This window comes from Pseudopipra pipra, chromosome 3, assembly GCF_036250125.1.
Source record: "Pseudopipra pipra isolate bDixPip1 chromosome 3, bDixPip1.hap1, whole genome shotgun sequence".
Classification (NCBI taxonomy): domain Eukaryota; kingdom Metazoa; phylum Chordata; class Aves; order Passeriformes; family Pipridae; genus Pseudopipra; species Pseudopipra pipra.
The window spans coordinates 60,434,141-60,451,370 of NC_087551.1; the positions used below are offsets into that span (position 1 = coordinate 60,434,141).

Consider the following 17,230-nt stretch of genomic DNA (forward strand, 5'->3'; position numbering starts at 1 on the left):
TTTAATACTTTCCACTTGCTTAAAAAAAGTTGTATTTTTTCCCCTTTCACTCTGATTTTAAATGATTGATGCAATGGATTAGCAGTGATTAGACTCTGTAGGTTTGCATTCTTCAACAGCCCCTAATTAGCAAGGTAGCATGCTGCACAACCAGTCTGTTCCCCAAGGGCTCTGTGAGGTTGCTCTTCTGGGGTGCATTGCATTTGCACCATGTGTGTTATGGCAGCCATGCCTTCCCTTCAGGAAGAGGGCACACCATAGAAGCTGCCTCTCCAGAGCCTGAACAGGGCTTTCTTCTTGTCAGACTTTACAGATGAGTCCCTTGTCCCTGGTGAAGAGATGGAGCTTTCCATCTACAGTAGCTCCCCCAGACCCCACTCTCTCTCTCCCTCCTCCTCTTCCTCATTCACAGCTGTCTGCAACCACCTTGGTGGTGAGCAGAAATACTAAAAATGTGAGAAAATGTAGGACTGCAGAAGATATCCTCAAGCAAAAAGGCCTCTGAACGTCATAGACGTGACTTGACAATTGTTAATTCTCTGTGCTGATAACTCCAATTTAAAATGACAGGTTTTAAAACAGCTTTCAGATATTATTTTCAGGTTGGCCTGAGCCATATCTTTTTCTTTTTGGGCCATGATAAGGGCAAGAGCAATCTGGTGAATATGAATTTCAATCCTGACCCAGACTCCAGTAGAAATGAACCAATTAACAAAGCTGGAGACGTTCAGGGTGCCTGATTATACATGTTTCTGCCCTTCTCTATATGAATTAGGAATTTGTTTTTGTATGATCACTTTCCTAAACCATAAGTGTCCTGGAAACCTGAGGCTTGCAAAGAAAAGACTTCTGTGCACTCTCTTCAAGTAGGATCACTCCTCCCTTGGGGGAGAAGACAATAGAAGGCAAATCATTCCATAGATCTCTACACAAAATCCTTTTGCACTTTGTATTTTTCAGTTGGGTATTTATTATTCTCCTATTTTCACATCTGGAATTTAACCTGTGACTATGACTTTTGTCCCATAGGTAAGAAGACACTTTTTCTATCTTAGTTGCAGTTGTGCTTTCTTACTACTGTACTACTCCTACTGTCAGTGTTCTCTTTCAGCATGCCTGAGCTCTAAACTCATGCTCAGTACATGCCCTTCTCTCTTGGGCACTTACGCTGTTAAAGAACAACAAAGGTTATACTACCCAGCATTAATAGTACTGCAAGTGCCAGGCAGCCACTGGTGGTCCCCTCCACAACAAACGGGCAAGCAAAAAAGCAAATGGCTAGTGAAAAAGCAAGTGCTGTAGCAAGGGCTTCCCTCGTGCCACCATGTGCTGTGCAGGAAGACGAAGTGATGCAGTGGCACAAGGGGCTTGTGCAGCCCAGCTGAAAGCCCCAGACCCGTGATGTGCAGACAAACAGGGATAACTAAACCAGACATGTCTGCTCTGAGAAACATAACCTTGGGTTTGTGCTCCAGCAATGGATTGGCATAGTGCACTGGAAAAAGGTAGCAGAAATATCTAATATAAAAGCAGACATTCTGAGCACAGGGAGAATGAGCAAACAAAAAGGAAGCTTTGACAGGAAGGACAATCTGATAGGTAGGAGTACTCTTTGAGTCATAAATGTGACCACCCATGTAGCCAAGATATACAAGCCATGATAATTTCAACCCAGATGGACAGAGCTGTGCAGCAGTGCTTTTTTGTGCTACATCAATGAACTGGCAAGGCATCAGCTGGAGTCAGCCTGCAAGACAAGACCTCCCCTTGGCTGTAGCAGACATTCTTCTGTAAAAGGGCTCTTTTCACAAATTCTGTTTAGGGGATCAGCCATGTAATGCTGAAAATTCTGTCACCTAAGTATTGTTTTGTGAATTTCATGGTTTCCAGGCATTAGCAGAAAAGATCCATGCATTCTTCAGGTTCCATGTGAAAACTCCCAGCATGCTTTACGAGAGTCATGTATTAGATGCGAGAGTTCCACACATGATTTGGTTTTGCAAATTATCAAAATCATAGCTAACGCCCACAAAATATTCCTGATGTGTGGTGACTGATGAGAAAGCTTTAAGATCTCATGATCCCAAGGTCAGAGCACAGATCTGCAGTTTAACTACAAGTCTTCAGAAAGTAGTATTTGGATCTGTTCTCCAGTTCTTGAAAAGTTTGATTGGTAACAAGTGACAGGACGAGAAGAAATGGCCCCAAGTTGTGCCAGGGGAGGTTTAGAACGGATACTAGGAAAAATTTCTTCATTGAAAGAGTGGTCAGGCATTGGAAAGACTGCCCAGGAAAGTGGTTGAGTCATCATCCCTGGAGGTATTTAAAAGACATGTAGATGTGGTGTTTATGGACATGATTTAGTGGTGGACTCAGCAGTGCTGCGTTAATGCTGGACTGATAATTTTAGAGGTCCTTTCCAACCTTAACAATTCTGTGATTCTACAGTGAGCAAGCTGTTAACTCATCCACAGTTATTTAAATAAGCCTTCATTATATATAATACTTTTCTGCTAGTATTGCTATCCCATAGCATTGATCTTGTTATTGATTCTAGGAAATACAGATGAAACTTTTTCGGTCTAACAACATAATTTTTTTCTGCAAAGCATTAGGTGTGAGACCAAATGGTCTTCATGGTTAAGTCTGAAAAGCTCAGTGCACACCATGGTTATGGTATGATTGCATCTTTGCAACATATACCTGGAGCGTCCAGGAAAAAGAGCTGACTAGCAAATCCCAGCTGGGAGGGGGCCATGGCAGCAGGATTGGTACAGTCAGTGAGACTGATAAAATAGAGGGGAGACAAGTCCAAGGTGCTGGGTAATGCCCCCAAAGTTTTCAGGAGTCTGCAGCGTCCAAAGAGCAAGCTCAGCTGAATTTTCTTACTTGGATAAATAAAAGATTTGCCACACATAGCACCCCTTCATTTACATCATATTCAGCCATGTATGCTCTGCCCAGGACAAAGAGAGGTATTCCTTGGCTGCCAAGCTGTGTCATCCCACTACACAGCCTCCAGAGTCTCCTCAGGGCTACCACCAAGGTGATTTTCTTTACAATAGGAGCCATTGAACTAGAAACAGCAGGAATCCTGTCAGAGCAAACTCTTTTAATTGATACGTTTATGACACCGTAATGATGCCAGTAAGGCAGAAATAATCTGACCCATCCTTTACTAATTCAATCATCTGGAGCCTTCAGAAAGCTGACCCAAATGATCTAATCATGCCATGGGAATAGACTAATGAACCATCAGAGGTTAACAGCATCTCTTTTTCCCACACTCCCACTGTCTAACAGAGATGCAGGATGTGGCTCTTTGCTCTGTTCCTGGCATTCCCTCTCCACTTGCCAAGACAGTAGGCATCTCTGCTCTATTTGCTGGATATATGGGACTGTGGAATGTCTCTTCTCTAGGCTTCGAACCTTACATGTCTTTCAAATGAACAAAAAGTATTTGTCAGTGAGAATGGACAGCATAGCAGGAGATCTCTAATAATAGGACTTCTCTTAGGAAGTTCTGACTATTTTCTGTGCCTTTGGTGTCACCTGCTCACAGAAAGAGTTGGGAACACTCCTGGCAAAATGCATTTTCTTTTCACATTCAGAACAGAAACTAAGTTAATGAATATGTACAAAAATCTGACTGCTGTGTCCTTAGATTGCATGATACTCATAACAACAGAAAAAGCTTCTCGTCCTGACTATATACTCTTTATGTTACTTGCATGTGCTATTCAGCTGTACAACTGTGTAAATATTGGGCAAGCCTTGCATAGGTTTCTCTGATGTGTAAAATAGACCTGGGAAAAAAACCCAAAGGAAGACATTTACACAGTGTTCCAGTAATTTTATCATGCTTGCAATATTTTCCTTCCAATGCCCGAATCAATGGTTTAGTGTAACAGAGATATACATGCTCAAAGATCTGTTTCTCCTTTCAAGTTGTTAAATATGTCCTAAAAATATACCAATGAAATTGTTAAAAGCATGATCGACTTTTACCGCCAATAAGACCTCTTCATTTTATCAGTCCTCACATTGGGTCCAGATTCCCGTTATTATCAAAGAAATAGGCTGAATTAATGAATGATGAAATAACACACTCTGGTTTAGATCTTTGCCATTAAAGCAAAAAAACCCCAACATCAGTCCAAAGAAGAGCCTGAAGCAAAACTGAGACAGCATACTGAAGGTTTGTGTTAATGAAAGAATACGTACCCTTATTTTATGTTCATGTTCTAGACTGGTAGGACACAAGCCATCTGTAGTCTGGAAACTGCATACCTGTGACTAAATAGATGAGCCACAAGATCAAATTTGTTTACATAGTATCCAGACTGGACCTGCCTCACATTCAGTCAAGCTGGAGTGCTCAGAGTAGTCTGTTTCTGTAAGCATATGCTTCCCTGTATGCTTTGGTGGCTGGTATCCACTAGTTAAAAATAATCTTACTATTTTTAAAGTAATTTTTTTTGTTTTAAAAGAAAATGGATTATAAATAGATTCATTTCCTAAATAAAAATATTTTACAAACACTATACAATTATTTATTAAAGTCATAGTTTTAGAAACTAGCTTGACTTCTTAGGGTTTTCTTTAATATTCTTGCTTTTTTCCCCCCTTCATTTCTTTTGTCCTTTCTTTCTCTTCCTTCCTTTCAAATGTTCCTCCTTCCCTCTTTACTGCCTATTTTCTATTCTTCCTACCTCTCTCTGTTTTTTAATTCTTTATTTTTTCCCAAAAGATATTTTATTCATACAAGATATCTCATTTTTTATCCATTTCTCTTCCATGCACTGTAATCAGCTGGCTGGGACCAGGTTGTCTGCTGGGTCAGAGAAGCCATAACTGCCTTCTATGGGTCAGCACACTCAGCTTTGCTGTTGACATACTGGATAGAGTCAGTGATACCCTGTGAAGTGCATCCCTTGAGGAAGTGCGACTCCCACATTCATGTTTGGTTTTGTAAGGCCCCAATTCTTTCCTCGGGGGTTTTTCCATGTCTTTTTCTTGAGCCATCTGAATGCCACTGACTGAAGCCAGGCTGCACTGCACTCTCTGGTTTGGTGACCTTACCTTCCTCTGTGAGCAACCAGCTCACAAATTCTTCTAATGAGATTTTCTATCACCCCCCTTCTTATATGCTGTTCTGAAAACATGCTTCCCATAGCAACAACCACATCAGTAGTGCTGGATGTCATCTCACACAGTGCTGCTGGCTATGAGATCTCCCAGAGTTTTTCCCACAGCTGAAACCACTAACAAATGTTTCTCATGCCATTCGTAGCTGGCCTTTCCCCACAGATTGCCCCTCTGACATCCAGTGCCGCTGTGCCACACCTAGTTGTTTGAAACAAACTGTATGACTGAGATCACAAGTTCCAGTATTTGACTCATCAGTTACAGCAGGAGTATGGCAAGGGATGCTGCCCATGGATCAGCAACATAAGTCTCATCTCCCAGAGGAATGTGTCTGTAAATGAGCTTTTCTCTTCCAAGAATTGTGGTGATGGCCCTTAGGCTCTCTCAGTCACTGTAGCATCACTTCTGCTTGATCTCCCATGCACTGGCTGTTTTGCTCAAAGTGACACAAACCCCATGGATGATGTGCAATAAGATTAGCAATCTTGAACTTTCTGGCTGCTGTTGAAATTTCTGCCTAATACCAAAAACTAGAGAGACTTACTAACAAAAGTGGTTGCACTTACCTGTGAATCCCACTGACAACTAATCAACCATTTCATTTCTATGAATAATTAAAAAATTCTGCATGTTCAATACAGTTTTTGTTCTGTATTTGGAAGTAGGTTAAGATACCTGTATCCTATTAGGATGTCACTTGTAACTCCAAAAGAAGTTAAGAAAATTCAGGGAATAAATTAAATTCAGTTGATATAACCAATCTAATCCCAACTCCTGAAAGAGTTTGCTTGGAAGGCTTTTTCCTAGTAACAGCACAGAAGTTTCAGATGCAATGGAAGAGGGATAATATAGTACCAATAGTTTTCAAAAGACTATCTGTGCGCATGATGCAATATATGTATAGCAGCCTGCCACAATTCCTAGGAAAAGTAACAATGGAAAACAAAAATGGAGAATCATTTCTGATAGAATTTGTTCAGTCCATTTCAGTTATCAGATAATAACTGTGGTAATAATAGTGGTATGATTGCAGCATGAATGTATCTTTCTAAGTGGAAAATAAAAGATATAAAGAGTTTCTTTAATCTATCAGAAAAAAAAAAAAAAAATCCTTCCTGGAATGTGCGTCCAGAGAAATCCAATCAGCAATTAGGATCACATTCTTACCAGCAAGAGCACTTAGTGGGATAAGCTGCTATAGAAATGAAAGATTTGTCATCTCTTGATGTTTTCTAGAGAAAGCTGGAGGCATTTATAGAAAAACAAGGCTGGGACCTATGGCAGGTGTTGGCCATGCAAAATGAGTGAGATTGCATGGGGCAGGGAGACAGAGCCAGTGACAGCAGCCCTGTTGCACCACAGTGCTGGGCATGGGCAAGACAACTCTCCACTCTTTGGAAAGAGGAAAATCACCCTGTCCTAAAATCTGATCTGTTGTCTTTCAGCTTAGATGCTTTAGTCCAGGAGTTAGCTGATGTGTAAATGCTTTGAGGTGTCTGACAAGTGCTATTTTGGTGATCTACAGTCTACTTCAGATAAACTATTTCCCTTTTCTTAGGGGCTATGCACCCAAAGGCAGGACTTGGATGTCCTGGTAGTCCTGACACTCACAACTGCTCACATGCCAGATTCGTATACCCCGCCTGGTTTTGTCTGGGCAATCCTTCCAGCATATCAGTGTGACAGGACTCAATACACTGAGTATTCTGGGCTTGTTTTTCATCTTTCTCTTGATTATGGTCCATTTTCTGTGATTGTCCAGGGGTTTCATTTAATGCAGTGAATCTAAAACATGGGCAATGACTACAATCCCTTGCTCTTCTCTCCAGCACATTATACCTGCTGGGTTTGACCTTTGGAGAAGGTTTTAAATCTGCTACAGTGTGTTGGGAATGGCTTCCATAAGTCCCCTTCCTATCCATCCATTACTTGTATACAAGCTGGTCCCTCTCAGTTCAGTATTCCTACAAAGCCAGTGCTTGTGTGCAATGACTACAGCACAATGTTTTCATTGTTGTTTCAGCCTATCAGGAAACAGTTTCTAAGTTGCCTCTTAGCTCTGCCTTCCCAAAAGGTGATGATTTGGGTAGTTTGTTTGTTTTAGTTCTGCTTTTGTCATCCCACTTTCAACAGCCAGCCATGTGGATAGAAGGGAGAAAACATAACGCACACCATCTGCAGATCCTGAGTGTCTAATGGCATTTTTAGTCCAGAGCCCAGGGCTTCATCCCATGCCAAATAAGCCCTGGTGATTTCCTCTGCTCAGTTAGCTGCTTCCCAAAACAACCATGCACAATGCTAAATGCTTGCCACGCTCTGCACCAGGTGTCTGGCAATCCAGGAGCTATGTTGCCTCGGCCAGCCCACATCCACAGGGGATTTGCGCACTTGTTTTGTGGAGCGAAGTGAGGACAAAAGTAAGTAGAGGATCCTGAGCAGCTTAGCTCTGCGGAGGGGAGCTGAAGGAAAGAGTTTGTGCTGCAAAACCCTGAGCTCTTCAAAGCAGTAAGGATCATGCCATTTTTTCTCTGGATGCAATTAGAACTTCCTCATTTGTGCAAACTGCAGTACACCTGGTAGAGGACTCTGAGGCCACACTACCCCCAGAGACCTCTGTCCCTTGCCACTTACACCAGAGAGAGTGTGGGGAGGGAAAGAGGCACGTATCTGAAATGCCTAGACTTTGGAGGATCATCCGCTTCAAGAGGCCAAGTTGGTTCCTCAGTAGCTACGTGGACTTTGGGACCATGTTCAGCTCCTGCCTTACAACTGGTCACTGCTCCAGTAACTCACCTTAAGACTCTTAAATGCGAGTATGAACAATTTAAAAGACATGGTATGAATTTGTTAGGATTTACTGTAAAAAAAAGTGAAAGAAGTTTTTATTTTTCTCCTCTACTAGTGAGCATCTAAATAACACGTTCTCCTAGACCTATAGATGTCTAAGATGTTTCAAAAGCTCAAAACCCAAATAAAACAAAACATACCAAAACAAGTATCATAAAAAGAGTTGAAGTGAATGAGATTTTTAATTTGAAAACTGGAAACAGAAAGTCTTATTGTCTGAAGACCACAAAATTGGAGCAAACCACAAAACACAAGGCAGGTTGCTTTCAATAAAATATTAGATTAAAATGCTGCTTTAAAAACAACCAGGTAAGATTAGTATCCAATATCATCAAAATGCCAAAGAAACTATAAGAAGGTTTGGTTAAATAGCAAATAGCAACAGGAAATGTACCTCTCTGTGCACAGCAGGTAGGAAAAGGAACCCATCAATAGGGGACTAATGAAAGTACCAAACAATTAAATTGCCTCCGGCATTGCAAATGAGAGCTGTAGACAAGTATACATATAAATTCGATTTACAAGGTCAGAAGAGGACTCATGCAGCCTGCAAAGAAGTGGCATCAGATCACGCTTAAGAAATTAAGAATATTTTAACTGAACAAAGACACTCAGCTGGAAAAACTTACAGAGATGTTTTTTTCTTGGTATTTTCAGCATTTCTCCAAGGGAAAAGAGATCATTCCAAGAAAAAAAAAGGTGTGAGCAGCTTTTCTTCAATGGAAGATTTCTGCTTCAGATTTTAATTTCAAAATAATAACTGATGTCAAACAAATGTTATGGGATTTTTAGGACTTGGTAATTTTTGGTTTTTCATGTTTTGTTCTCTGTTTCACAGATGCTGCTAGGACTGAAAGTGCAGCATAGTTGTGTTTAACTCTTCCCAAAGTATTTTCAGAGCAAACAGAAGCAGGAAACCCCAGTAATCACAAGAAAACCTTTGTTCTAACACAGGCACAAGGTTTAGGTGCTTTGTTAGTTGCTTATCTAAACACCTGCTGTTATCTCCAAGTGGATTTGCCAGGATAACTTATCAGTGGCAGTTGTGGTAACTGGAGGCATGGGACTGTTGCATTTGTTTTGAATTTATTTTAAATATTAAGATGACACAATCTGTGAACGAAAGTTCAAGAATTTATACTCCTGCAAATGAGCGTTATGCTGTGGACTGTATCTAAATATACAAGAAAATTTTTGTCTGAATACAACTGTTCCTCTGTCATTGTGGAAAATATAACCATAATTAGGTACATTTCAGGTAGGCTTGTTCTGATGTAGAATAAACTCACATCAATAAAACTATATAGGCATGCACCAAAGATCTTCTCTAGTGCTGAATTTTGCATTTGAAAATGAAGACTTGAATTGGATTCTTGCATCTGTTACTCTTGCCACATCCCTTAAAAGGCTGATGGGACCTTGAGTCTTTCAAGTCTGCTTTCCATAGTGCTAAAATAGCAGGCAGCATTCCCAGTATACTTAGCAGGTTTGGGATCTAGCCATGGTTCAACTCTGGTTCTGTTTTATCACTAGCAGAAGGGAGAGTGCTATAACAGACTCCTTGCAAGGATTACACATTTGTCATGGCTTGAGGTGACTGGGTTTTTGGTAGCAAGGGGGGCTACATAGGGTGGCTTCAGTTAGAAGCTGCTAGAAGTTTCCCCCCCAATGAAGCCAAGGGAGAGCCAATAATCATGGCTCTGTGATAACATATTAAAGAACAAGTTGTTGCACAGAAGAATTTTTGAGCCAAGGGAGAGCTGACCGAAGCTCCCGGGCAGCCCTGCTGCCTCCCCTGCTGCCTCCCCTGCTGTGGGAGGGTGGTGGGGTGGTGGCAGCCTGACCCGGGCCTCTCAGCACCCAGCCTGGAGCAGGCACCGGCGGCCCCTGTGAAGGGGTGGTCGGGGCCGGGGCGTGCGGCCCCGTGGAGAGTGGCCCCACAGCCCCCAGGCCCACCCCACGAGCAGCCCATGCTGGAGCCCGTCCTGCCCGAGGAGCCAAACAGCATCGACAGCACCAAAGCCCCCAAGGTGAGCTGCGAGAGGTGTGGGGGGGTTGCCCTGCAGCCTAGGCCAGGGCGGCAGAGTGGCCCCTGCCAGCAGGCACTGCCATCCCTTTCCCCCCAGCCGAGTTGAGCCAAGCTGGGGCTGGAACGGCCTGCCGCAGTGCAGCCGAGCCCATGCTGGAGCAGACGGATGCATGGAAGAAGGCCGTTACCCCCTGTGGAAGGCCCAGGATGGAGTGGAGTCCTTCAAGAGACTTGTGGCCCATGGAGAGGAAAATCCACACCGGAGTAGGTTATTCCCGGGTAGGACTCATGGCCCTGTGGGGGATCCACATTGTTACAGCTCACCCTATGAAGGACTGACTGCATCCTATGAAGGATGGAGAAGTGACCCTCAGGACAGTAGATATGGAAGAACTACTGCCTGAGGAGTGGACCCATGTTGGAGAGTTCCATCAAGGACTGTTACCTGTGGGAGGGATCCCACGGAGCAGGGGAAGGACTCAGAGCTGTGTCCCCCCTGTAACCTGTGGTGAGGACCACGGTGGAACAGGCCGTGCCCTTGTAGCCCATGGAAGAGTGACTTAGGGGACAGCAGATTTAGAAGACCTGTTGCCTGAGGGGGTGGACTTGTCTCCCTGCCCTGCTGCAGGGGGAGGAGAGAGAACATGGAAGGAAGGAGGGGTGGGTGGAAAGTGTGTTTAAGACTGTTTTATTTCTCACTCTTTAGATCTTATCCTGTTAGTAATAAATTTTAGTATTAATCCCACGTTTAGTTTGTTTTGCCTGTGTGACCTCTCCCAGCTCAGAGCGACTTTAGTGGGTGCCTAGAATTCGGCCAAGGTCAACCCATGACAACATTATAGAAATGGAATCTCTGAAGAGAAAATCGGTCTAGTATTTGATGCTTGATATTTAGTCTTACACACTATCATTATTCTAACTGAGTTTCAGAGATCACTGTGACTAAGATATGAAGGTTACTGAGGAATGAAAAAATTTCCTGCTTGAAAACTGGAACATAAGTCCAGATGGTGCAAAATGGCTTTAACATGACAGAAAATTGAAAGCAGCTTTCTTTTGGAAGGCCAGAAATAAATTTTCTTGCATGAAATATCATTAACTTTAGCATGCAGGGTTTTTCTTTTCATTAAATTCTCTCTCTCTCTCAGATACTTATTTCCTACCCCTCAAATTGCCTAAATCTAAATACAGTAAAGAGAAAATGAGTCTAGACTCAAGCTACCATAAATGCTTGGAAGATGTCCCATTGCCTCCTTCCTAAAATGAAGAGCTGTCTGAGTTTGTGCTCTAATTTCACCTGCATGAGCTTTGGCAGAAGGATGAAAGGAGAGGCCCATGCAATTTGACCTCCACTAGTACCTCTATTCTCTCCCCTGAGGTGAACCCATTCTTGGGAACTTTCATTAGCCAAGTTATTATCTGAAAGAGAAGAAAGACTCTTTCTTTTTGCTTGTGAGGACATGCATGGTCCAAAGTTCTTCTGGTAACTGTTGAATTGAGAAGTAGACAGTTGCACATGAGCTCGGCTACTTGAACTTCTCATACAGCGAAATTAAGTAATCCTTGCCAGATTTGTTACACTTGTATTGATAAAGGATCTAACACAGTTTTCACAGCATATTTTGACATAAGGACCTCTAAAACCTTTCAATGGAAAGGTACAGTCTGTTAAGGCCACTGGATGCAGGTGCTTGTTCTTAGTACTTTCTGTCGAGACATTATAAGTAACATAACAAATCCAGAAGTCTTGGAGTTGAAAGCAACTGATGCAAATGAAAGGTGTTGCTTATCTGATGAGGTGCTAAATCTGCACTGCTTTTCCTCTGAAATGGAGCAATGCAGCAAAATAGACGTGGTGAAGTCTGGCTACCAGATCACGAGCAAATCTGCTTGACTCAGTCCTAGGGTGGTTTGAAATGAACAAACTGTACCCCATTGCTTAAAATTACCTCAGATCCTAAGGACTGGAAAGTGGTAAATGTGACATCAATATTTAATAAGACCCCTGGGGAAATTTGGAGAACTACAAGGAGACAAATCTGCCTTATATACTGAGCAGATTAATAGGAAAACATTGAAAAATACAAATATGTTATACATAGAATGAATCAAAATGGCTTTTAGAATAAAAGCTGTTGGAGTTATTTGAAGATATCAACAAACATACAACTAAGGATGAGCTAATCACTAAATCATTTTAACAATGTCTCTCCTCAAAGTGCATTAAGGAAACAAAACAATTATGATTATAAAATTAGTAGACTAATAGGAAGTGGAATAACTGTAGAACTCCATAAATGTTTGTAAGTGATCATGCAAATAATGTGAAGAATTAGGAGACACTTTTTGCTGATAACACTGAATTATTCACAGTAGTAAAAGCTAAATCTACCAAGACTCATGAAAAGATTTTGTGAGAATATCAATAAATAATGCAATGGTTGAAGAAATTCAATGCTGATAAATACAAATGAATGCAAAACCTGCCCTAATTACACCTAATTCACAATAATGGTCTCTAAATGAGCTATTGCTACCCTGGAAAAAGATCTTGTAATCCTTGTGAGTATTTCTCTGAAAATTTCAACTTAGTTCAGGGCAGTGATCAAAAAACCTAAACTGAATGTTAGGAATTATTAGGAAAGAAATAGGGAATATAAAAGGAAACATCATCATGCCAGACTGTATATGCCTCTGGAATGACAACAGTGTTTTCAGTTCTAGTCACATCAGCCCGGTAGGTCTGTCCTACAGCTAGAGAGGTGTAACAATGGGCAGCAAGGATAAAAATACCAAAACACATAACAGTTCCCATCTGAGAAGAAAATATGCTCCCAAATAAAATAAACTCAGGTGCAAGGGATGAAGGAGGATAATTCTCTGTGCCAGTGGTGGCAAAGAAACATGATAATCCCCTTGGGCTTTAGAGGAGGGATATGCCCATCTTATCACGTCCAACAGGCTCCCCTGAATTTACCAACCTTATATTTTTATTTGTAACCTGATCACAGATAGGTAACAATGCTTTTCCTGTACATGATCAAATGCATAGCAGAACAACTTTTCAAAGTCCAAGGAGTAAGTGTAACAAAGCTCACAGCTTTTACACACTAATCGAAATAAACACAAAATTTCATATTTTAAAAGACAAAGATACTTTTACAGTTGGGGCTTTCCTAAAGTGGATATGGTTTCCATATCAATCCACAGTGGATTTCCTGTCTAATTACTCATCCATTCATCCCCCTAAGCCATGTAAAGATTTTCCACTAACAAGAGCCTTCTGCAATAGGTTCCGCAGGTCGATTATCTGCTGCATGACAAACCCCTTCCTTCTTCTGTTTGTTTTGGGACTGCCAAGTTCCCGTGATGCCCCTTACTGCAACACAATATATTGAAAGGATCCAGGCTGTCAAAGCACCAAATAATAATATGCACCCAGCCTGTTGACATGTCTTTGAGAAGAGCCATAATTTAATAGAAGATAAATAAGAAAGGAACATAACAGAAAAGCAATATGAATTATACTTTCCAGTTAGCAGCTTTGGTGCACTAAGAAGAAACAGACTCTCTGTTAGCTGTGGCAATGCTAATTCATCCACAAACCCAGTGGAAAAGCAAAAGTATAATTTCAATTGTAATTATTATTCAGGCAACAATTCATCCTGACCTAATAGCACCCTAAAAATATTTTCTTTCAAAATAAGTCTTTATTTTCTGCAGTCACAGATCTATCATACATTAGCTATTTTATCTAATGTACTGCATTTAACTCTCTGGTCTAGTTGAAATACATTTCAATACATTTACCCTGGGAGGGTGTAAATTACCCAGACTGCCTGCCTGTGAGAAGGTGATCTTGCTAAAGGCACTGTGTCTGTGTCAAGCAGAACCTCATGGCTGTTCCTCAGCTGGAGGCCATGGAGTCTGGGCCTCCCAGGTGGCAAGGATTTGCAGAGTTCTGTCTTGAAAAACAGAGCTGTCCATCAGCTTCTTGTTGGGAACATCTTCCCGGCCTTCCTTCTTTCTGATTCAGTATGGCAACAAAAGGACAGCTGTCAGTCTATGTACCAAAGTGCTCTGGGCAAGGCTTGCTCCAGGATGCTAAGAACTATGGTGTACTATGTACTTTGCTATTCCCTCTGCACACAGATTTGTAGCCCATAGTAGAAGGGCATATTAGCAACCCAAACCACTCTGCATTTTGCAGCCCAGCTCTACTTTTGTGGGAGCTGGGACTATAGCAAATAACACTCAAATAATTATTGTGAAATAGGACTCAGTTTGCCTTTAGATTATTAGTTCACTTATGACTTCAACTGTCTTTTATTGTTGTCTTATGTCTCTTCTCTGGTCTTTGGAAATAATTTTCATTTTTGCTAATCAGGCTAGTAATCAAAGCCTCCAGTTCCAGATGCAAGTTCCCACTCACAAAGTCCCTGAAGGGTTGATTGCTGGAAACTGGGAGGATGTGCCAGGGAAAGAAACACTCAGCTGAAGCAGCCATTCATTGCTCTTATAAGCAGGAACATGGATCTTTGTGCTAAGTCAGTTCTTACATTTGCATGAGTAAAGCAGACAGGAGAATTTTTTAATTTAATACGTTAATGCATGTAAACTACAGCTCGATATGTAGCTGATATCTTTTAAGATAGGGGACAGATTTCCTATTCTCAATTGGCTCTGAAAGGCTATCAAATCATAGAATCAGAATATTCTGTGCTGGAAGGGACCCACAAGGGAAACAGTCAAAAACAGACAAAAAATGTTGAGTTCCCTTCCAACTCAGAATATTGTGTGATTCTGAGTTTCTTTAATACTTTGTTTGTCATAAAAACTTGGCTGATTATTCTTGCATAATTTTATGCATAATGATTTCTCATCCCATAAAAAGCAACAATGTGACTTGTGGAATGAATTTTTAAGTATGCTTGCAGGCTTATTTTGCTATTATTTAACTGTGTTTATCCCAGAGGCTCAGAACAAGAGTTTTAAAGGTATTCACCGCTGGCCTAAGTATACTTTCATGTCTGTTAATGCAAATGTGCCATCCTGCTTATGTTTTTCCTGTAGACTGCTGGACAAACTTACCTCAGTTGGGTAGCAAGGACATTTGCAGTTTTTAAACACACTCTAAAGTAGTCTGATTAAAATCAGGGCTACTTTAAACATCATGCCAGCAGCCCACTCTATAAATGTTTACTGGTTCAGTTTTGGGATTCTAATTCTCTCTCTGTCCTTCCAGTACAGAAGGCTGGGTGACAAAAGAAACTCCTGATGATTACTTTGGTTTGAAATCAGTTTTTCTAACTTTGGTGTCTCCTTTGGTTTGCATAGCTTCTGGGTGTGCTGCCACCCTGAGCCTCTTTTTCTCTCCAATACAGCACCATACCGTCTTCACACGAATGAGCAAAACCCTTCTTGTCATGTAACTTATGTGACGTGGACTTCTGAAGCTGCAGTAAAAAGCGGAGGGAATACAAGTGCTGTGTGCATAACCTGGCGTGTCTGCTTGTACCATTAATAAAATGTCTGAATAGCAGCTAAACCCATTGACAAGCTTTCCTCTCTCTCATTTCTTTCGAAAGCTTCTTAATTTATTTGTGTGATTTCCAGGCTAAGTGTTGGTAGGATATGAAGTTTCTTTGATATCGGGGGAGTGTAACTCAGATGCTGCAATGTGTTCACACCAGACTGTGCTAGGTCCTTGCTAGGCTTGTGTTTATTTTTAAACTGGTCTTTACAAACCTACAAATCTAAATAATGCAGTTAGTGAAGGATGAATTACACACAACAGCCAAACTGAGCATTCCCATGTGGTATAGCCTTTGCCAGAGGAGCACTGGATGACTCCCACGATGACTCTCAGGCAAACTAGAGAAAGGAGAAGACTATGTGCAATGTGGAGATTTTATCTGTGCGTTCAGTGTCCATTGCCCTAGGAATCCATTTGATTTTGGCCATACGCTTCCTGTGCCTCTGTGACTAACCCTCTGGGGCCAGCTGGGGCTAAAGCAAACTTCTGTTTGGATTTCTCTGGAGTGAGAAAAGGAGACAGGGTAAGAAAATGCCAAATACTTTGGCACAGCCAAGTGCTATGAGATTTCTTTCAAGAATAATGATTAACAAATGTTAGCTAACTCTTTGCTGAAACCTCCTTAATCTAATTCTTGCAAGGACCAGTTTGAGTCTGGAATACTAATAGTAACATTAATCCACCCCTGCACAGGCTAATGTACTATTTGAATGGAAATGTCTGCTGGTGTGAGGAATAGCTCACATGACAGATGTGGATGTGGCTAGACTGCTGAGCACATTGTGGCTCATGCAGCCTGGGACCAAGGTCTTGCACTGACATGCCACCCTGCGCAGCTCTGATTGAGGCTGACGTGAAAGATGTGAGACACTGTGGCAGGAGGTCAGCAATGTGGGAAGCACTGGGTCAACACGGTTGGTGCACCAGCAGGAGCAGAGAGGGTGGCAGGCAGCAGCTCAGCACCACGGACGTTTCAGTCCAGGTGGCTGCAGAGAGCCATCCCTCTCCTCCTGTTCGATGCCTGCCTGGCTAGCAGAGAGACTTTGGGGTGGGGAACATGTTAAAACTTAGCTTAGTAGTTTGTCAAATCCCATTTTTTAATGTGTTATGTGATAAATGATCACTTTATGCTTTTGAGTTGTGCATGTCCAGTTTGCAGTCTCTTTATGCCTGGTTAAAGATGCCCAAACAAATGGACCTCAAAGGGAGGCCACACCACATTTTAAGCTAGGACCTACTCATGTTCACCTTTGCAGTCCAGGTTTTCCTGTGCTGGCAATGTAGGTTGCTCCCCCAGCTTGGTGGAGCACATTGCTCTTCCAAGACATCAGTCTCCCCATATATGGTCTTCTAGTCTCTCTTCATGATCCTGGTGACTTCACTGACTACAGAGAAGATCCGTCTTCCCTTTGATCCCATCGCCTCCAGCCTCAGTTACTCCATCACACTCCCTGTTGTAAATTAGGGATATATGTAAATTATTCATTCACATTGATGATCCAGAAATGGTACAGTAGTAAAAAAACCAGACTCTTAGTAAGTAAGTAAGCAGTTACAACAGATGAAAAGTGGTCTTCCAATAGTCTGAAGTTACAGGATAGCAACAAGACAAAATGAGACAAATTGATCTGTGGCTATCTTCTGTGTAACCCACTAAATCCAGTGATGTC

At 41.8% G+C, this 17,230-nt stretch overlaps 1 long non-coding RNA gene across 1 annotated transcript; it reads left to right on the forward strand.

Moving 5' to 3' along the window:
- Positions 1-9,674: 9,674 nt before the first annotated feature.
- On the forward strand, positions 9,675-15,576 carry LOC135411655 (uncharacterized). The gene is made up of 2 exons (XR_010429249.1): positions 9,675-10,025; positions 10,122-15,576. It is a non-coding gene; the product is annotated as an uncharacterized LOC135411655 (long non-coding RNA).
- Positions 15,577-17,230: the final 1,654 nt, after the last annotated feature.